Consider the following 6,986-nt stretch of genomic DNA (forward strand, 5'->3'; position numbering starts at 1 on the left):
AAAGCGAGTCCAGAACAGGCAATGCTACACAGAGAAACCCTGTCTCGAAAACAACCCCCCCCCAAAAAAATTAAATTTTTTTTAGTATGTGTGTGAGAGCACTGTGCCATTTTCTCCTGTCTTGCTCAAGAATTGTAACATAACTCTTATTTGACTTTTGTCATTGCTCAAGAATTGTAACAGAACTCTTCTTCAACTTTATCAACAACTCCAATCTGCTGAAAGCCTCTACTTTGTCTCTTACACATTAACCTCCTCCACTTCCTTCCTTCTCCTAGATTCAGTGTAGTCTTATATAATTATCATACCCGTATCTTGTCATAGAAAACGATCTGCTTAAACAGACTGAAATCACTGAATCATCCATTAATTTAAAATGAATTCTGGACAGTGGCTTCGAAGTTCATTTTATTCTTCTACTCCACTTGATCCTCATTAACTCTGTGACTCTCTGACTCTGTTCCTCCTGATTACCTTCCCATATAAGTAACAGAAAATGTAGAATGCCCTGAAATCTAGACATCTACTTGCACGTGTTCCCATCCTCTCTTTCCCTTTTATAAATTATGCAACCAAACGTACCAAATTCCTTGTACAGGCTCTCAAGTGTTTATTGAGTAGTAGACAAAACTCATTTCCTGCTTTCAGTGTTCTTTACTGGTTCTGGAAGAAGCAAGCAAAAACACATAGATAAGTGCTATACAGAACAAAGCAAGGTAAAGATTAAACAGTGGTGTCTGGCAACTTCTATTTTTAGACTCTGGAGAAGAACTCATTGATAAGGAGTTCTTACACTGAAACGAGGCTGACTTGATAGGGGCATGCTGTATCTGGTATATTTCTAAAGGCAGACGTTTGAGCAGAGGAGACAACATATTTAAATGTTTTGAAGTAAGAACATGTTTGACAGGCCAATAGGAAGAGGGATACCAACAATACCAAGGAAACAAAACTTGCGGCAGACGTTCATGGCTGAGAGGCAAGTGGTAGAGACTCCACAGGAAGTAGCCAGGTGCTCAACCATGCAGAACACTGTAGACTATAAAAAAACAATGTTGCCAGTCGCTACTAGAGCCAATTGAAAATTTGAGCCGAAAGGTGTCTTGAACACATTTAAAGCTGTAAAAGAACCATCTTAGTGGGGGTTAGAGAGATGGCTCAGTGGTTAAGAGCAATGCCTGCTCTTCCAAAGGACCTGGGTTCAATTCCCAGCACCCACATGGCAGCTCACAACTGTCTGTAACTCTAAGATCTGACATCCTCACAGCAATGCACATACATTAAAGATTAAATAAAATATATTTTAAAAAGAACCATCTTAGTTATGGCATAGACTATGAAGAAAATGATGGTGTCCTGAAGTAGATGACGTCATTAGAGGTGGTGAGAAGTGGTCAGACTCAAGGTCTATTTTGAAAGTAAACTGCCAAGATTTTTCTGGTATCAGGTTTGGAGCCCAACTAACTAACTAGTCATATAGCAGTACCATGTACCTGGCATATATGATTGGAAAGAAAGAAGAATGCAGAATTGATGTACATAACAACTTGGCATTAGATATTAGAACATAAGAAAGACATTTTGTTAAGTAAAACAAGGCAATCACAAAATGACACTCTTAAAACTAGAAAAATATGGAGGGGTGAATACAAAAGGGTAGCAAAAAGCAAAGCTTTTTAGTTGTTGGGTTTTTTTTGTTTTGTTTTGTTTTGTCTTGTTTTAATTTGTATGTGTGTGTGTGGGTATATATCCATGGAGGTCTGAAAGAGGACCTTGGGTGTCCTGTTTCATCCTTCTCTACCTTAATGCCTTGAGACAGGGTCTTCCACTGAATCTCCAGAGATCCTCCTGCCTCTGCCCCACCATAACACTGAGGTTTATGGACTGAACACTGGTCCTTATGCTTGCACATCCCATTGTGCCGTCTCCCCACTCTGAAGTCTTCTTCTCCTCCTCCTCCTTCTCCTCCCCCTCTTCCTTCCCCTCCTCCTCTCCCTCTTCCTCCTTTGTATATATATTCTTAAGTTCTCCTTTTTAGTTCCCAGAAATCTCCCTTTAGCATCTTGCCTTATTGAATCTTTCAGTATTCAAGCAAATTCAAATTTCACCTACTCTTTTAGTGTACTGTTTTGTTTTGTTTTGTCTTGGGATTGAACCTAAGACCTCAAACTTGCTAAGCACACACTTTGCTTACTAAACTATATTTCTAACACCTTACTCTGTTTTGATTACTGCAACAGAATACCAGAGGTTAGGTACTTCATTTAAAACAACAACAACAACAACAACAACAACAACAACAACAACAACAACCTACCAGTTAGTCGTGGTGCATGCCTTTAATGCCAGCACTTGGGAAGAAGAAACAGGATCTCTGTGAGTTTGAGAGCAGCCTGGTCTACAGAGTGAGTTCCAGGACAGCCAGGGCTACAGAGAAACTCTGTCTTGAATGCTCCCCCACAAAAACCCCACAACCAACAACAAACAAAATACCCAGGGGGCTGGGAAAAGTAGCTAAGTCTTTAAAGTGCTTGGTCCACAAGCATGAGAGTCTCGGTTCTAATCCAGAAACCATGTTAAAACATAAAACAAAACAAAAACACCAAGGCACAGTGGTGGAGAGGCAGAGATAGGTATATCCTGGTGGCTGTGGGGCAGCCAGCCTAGCTTAATCCTAGCTGGTCCCAGGCCAGTGAGAGACCCTAGATCCAAAAAACAAGATGGATAGGGCCTAGGGAAAAAAAAGATAACTGAGGTTGTCCTTTGACCGCTACACATATTCGTGTGTACACACATGTGAAGAAGTCTAAGATTGACAGGCCCTATCTGGGGCCCTCATGCTTCCTCATCCCATGGAAGAAAGAAGAGCAAGAGAGGAAGAAAGGATGAACTTGGTTCTATAGGAACCTACCTATCCTCTCCACGCAATAACATTGATCTGCTCAAGAAGGCAGAGCCCTCGTTACCCCATATACCCATTTTTTTTTTCTTTTTCCTTTTAAGATGTATTTACTAATTATTTATACAGTATTCTGCCTGTATGCCAGAAGAGGGCACCAGATCTCAGGGTAGATGGTTGTGAGCCACCATATAGTTCTGGGAATGGAACTCGGGACCTTTGGAAGAACAGACAGTGCTCTTAACCTCTGAGCCATCTATCCAGCCTCCCCCGCCCTGCCCCCCCCCCACCTTTCCCTTAACCCAACATTCTGACTAAAGCATTATATTTCATTATTCTTCCTGTCAAAACTTAGAATTATTCCACCCTGGCAATAGGCAAAGAGACACCTTGTTGGTGGTAGTCTTCTTATATCAGGGGCAAAGCAAACAGCAGTCCTTTGTTCATTCTAGCTTGGTGGCCAAAGCTATTTTATGCCTAGCACTCATAAAAATAAAATCAAATCCACTCAACGCAGGAAGATAGAGAGACCTGCGGTCTGCCTTTCCATGTGGTGCAGGCAGGGAAATACACTCACAGACCTGCCCTCTGCCCCACAGCACAGGCAGCCATAGGTACCCAGAGCCCCACCTACCACCATGCAGCCTTAGACACAGGTGGACCCTAGACACCCATTTGCCACCATGCCACACATTGCTGCCAGACGGAGGATGTCACCCAGGGGCCCACCAGCCTCACGGCCAGTTTGCTGCAGGAGCCACCACAATGTGAGAGTCAGTGGTTCTCAGATGGGAGAGAAAGAGAAATGAAACAGCTTGAGCATTATAAAGAGAGTTGCAACTGGAGACTCAAGGGTGGAGAGGCCAGCCCTGCCACCTAGGGCCATGATGAAGTCCTAGCCGGAGTTGTCATTGAGGACCATGTCTGAGTCCATGGCTATGCAGCTGCAGGGGTCAGTGTCAGTGTCCATGGCTCATATTGCCGCTAGAGAACATAAAGACATCCTGTTCTTTTTAAATTATCTGTTTTATTAGTATTTTCAGTATGCCTGGCTAGCAGTCAATTAAGACACAGACACTTGTTATAGTTTAAAATGGCCTTAGTTAACCTGGGGCAGGGCAGATGTTAATTCTCTAAACTACTTCCCACAGTGGGGCAGGCATCCCATACCTGTCCTAGTCCCATGCCATCTGCTCTAATAACTTCTATCAAGCTATCTCCCATCCATAATCCCAAGTATTTTCTAACGTTCTTCATCTGGGCCAAATCTCCAGCCACGCCAGCTATGTGTTTCTCTTCCATCTAGCCCATGATGGCGAGGCCTGCCTCTTTCTTTCTTGGGACCATGTCCTTGGGTGTCTTCTTCTTCTAAACCCGGGAACCTTAGCCACACCTATCTTTTCTTTGCCCTGCCCAGGTGAGATGGCTTTTTATTAATTAGCATCAAAATACATCAGACTATCCCCAACAACATCCCTTGTAGGGACAGCCACCAGATCACATGGATGTCCAGGAGATGTGCGGAACTGGCCTGCCCCTCACTGGCTTCAGTGCTTTGGAGACATGGTCCCACCTCTCAACAGCTGGTAGCAGTACTCCTGAGCAGGCCCTGAGCAGGAAGCAGTGGAGCTGGCCCTGGGTGTGGGTGAGCTGGTGCTAGGGCAGAGTATGGGAGCGCTAACCCCATCACATGTCTGCAGTGGGGTGGCATGGATGTGGAGGTGCTCCCCCACTCCTGCCCCTCTTTACCTCTGGCAGTTGGGAAACCTGCCCACAGGGTCATGAGTGGGAGAGAGTGGTCCTTCCCCTCATCAGCTGCAGCAGTCGGGAGAGCCAGCCCTGCACATCACCTGGACAGCACAACAGAGCTGACCCTGGTGGTAGGGGTGCAGGTGAACCAGTCCAGAGGGCGAGAGTATAGGAAAGCTGGCCCCGCCACTCATCTGCCATGAGGTGGAGTGGATGAGGGGGTGATGTCCTCCACCCTGTCTCCCCTCACCACCTGAGACAATCGGGAGAGCTGGCCCTGGGGTCATGAGAGTGGGTGATCTGGCCTTGTCCTTTGCTGGCCGCAGCACAGCAGTGCTGCCCTGGTTGAGGGGATGCAGGTGAGTCAGCCCTGATGGCAAGAATGAGAGAGTTGACTCTGTCACTCGTCCATTGTGAGGTGGCGTGGGTGTTGGAGTGATGCCCTCTTCCCCCAATACCTTTGGTAGTCCAGAGAGCTGACTCCAGAGAGCACGGGAGCAAGAGAAATAGCTCTGCCTCCCCCCTCACTGGCTGTAGCACTCAGAAGATTGGATCCTATACCTCACCTAGGCAACACAGTGGAGCTAGTCCTGGTGGCAAAGCCACGAGTGAACCAGCCCCACCCCGAGGGCATCAGAGCAAGAGAGCTGACCCTGCCTCCTGCCTGGTGACTGCACTGGGTGGCCTAGCTGGAGCCGTACTGGAGAGCTCAACCTGGTGGTCAGCTCAGCTACCATCCTGGCCCAGACCCAGGCCTCTGCAAATGACTGGGAGGCGTGATAGGGCCAGTCCTGCTGATCCAAAACTGCAACATCTCCATGATGTAGAGAAACAAGAGGATAACCAGGAGGAGGCCTGGTGAGGATCCAATATTGATGGTGTCACAGAAGCCAGAGATCTCTATGAACCTTTGCAACTGAAGATGTGTGGACAGAGGGATATACTGTGGGCCATATTGTGACAGACTACAGCTTCCACAATGGGATCTTTTCTATGATTTTTGGGGTTTTTTGGGGGGGTGTTTCTGTGTTTTTTATTGGGGGAGTGTTGCAAAGGTGAATGAAGGGTGAATATGAGGGAACAGGAAGATGAGCAGGACTGGGGTCCATGATGTGAAACACACACACACACACACACACACACACACACACACACACACACACCAATTAAAAGTTAAAACAACAACCAACTTAAAGTACTGCTGTTCTCTTCAAAACCTAAGCAATTGATCTTTTCCCCCCCCCTTTTTATGGCTTCCCATTGCCCTTGAGATCAAGGCCTAGATTCTGTCACACAGCCTGCAGGGCCCTAGGAAGACAGAACTTCTTGCCAAGCTCTTTGGTTTTAGCTCCTCTTCAGGTCATAGTAGTGAGCCCAGGACAGCAACCCTGATGGTGTCAGTAGCTGAGACAGAAAACTGCTCTTTTCCCCATCCTAGAAATGAGGTCTTGGCAAATGTGATGTGAAGAGATGCATGAACCATGATAAAGGTGGACACCCTTCTCTTGTTACTGGGCACTCCTCCACTGTCACATAAATAACTCCCAACTGACCTGATGGCCAACAGTACAAGGACGTCACTCCGTCTGATGTTAGTCAATTGCTCCACATTCAAGTGTGGTTCCTTAGAGCCAATAGCTTGTGGACCACTAGGCACGAGAATCACGTCATTCTAGACCATCCAGGACCAATTGAACTGAGACCAGAATTCCCCACCGATCTCCCAGACTAATGAAAAAATAAAAATCATTTATTGTCTCATGGTTAACCCAGGAAATTTTTAGATGGGTTATTCAGCAGCAGCAGCAACAACAAAATGATAAAGGAAGTATTTTTTTGCATCGGTCAGGATGGATTTGGTTGATCCTCTTCTTGGAACTGCTAAGCACTGGAGGAACAGAGCAGCAGGCGTCCCCTTATCCTCATGTATTTGGCCCAGTTACATTAAGTTCTCCCATTATTTTTTTTCTCCTCCTGTTTAGTACTCTCAAGGAGGAGAATGGAGTCTAAAAAACAAGGCAGATTAAAGTATCATGCAAAACTCAACTTTATTCAGCACATCAGACAATTTATACCCTGAAGATAAAGAAACTCACCTGAGTATATAATCACAAGGACAGGCTGCACAAGGCAAGACCATGTTTTTCATAGAGGCGTATCAACAAATAACAATATTTAATTTTAATGAATAATCTGAAGTAGACTCGCTCTTATCAGCGACATCTGGGAGGGTCACTAAAACACATCTCAAGAACAATTTCATGTTTTTGAAGACATTGAGGTCACAAGACTCTTGTCTTATTTTCTTGGAGTTTTCTCACAAGAACTCAGAACTCCT

General features: G+C 45.5%; 1 protein-coding gene across 1 annotated transcript in view; it reads right to left on the minus strand.

The window, feature by feature from the left end:
- ARID3B (AT-rich interaction domain 3B) overlaps positions 1 to 4,977 on the minus strand; it is a 54,389-nt gene extending 49,412 nt beyond the window's left edge. The window contains exons 1-2 of the mRNA XM_084782272.1: positions 4,750 to 4,977; positions 583 to 663 (exon numbers count right to left, since the gene is read on the minus strand). The gene's annotated coding sequence lies outside the window, so the exon portion shown is untranslated. The remainder of the gene's footprint in view (positions 1 to 582; positions 664 to 4,749) is intronic.
- Between the last annotated feature and the right edge of the window lie 2,009 nt (positions 4,978 to 6,986).

The sequence above is a fragment of the Acomys minous genome (genome assembly GCF_964271855.1).
Source record: "Acomys minous genome assembly, chromosome: 5".
Classification (NCBI taxonomy): Eukaryota; Metazoa; Chordata; class Mammalia; order Rodentia; family Muridae; genus Acomys; species Acomys minous.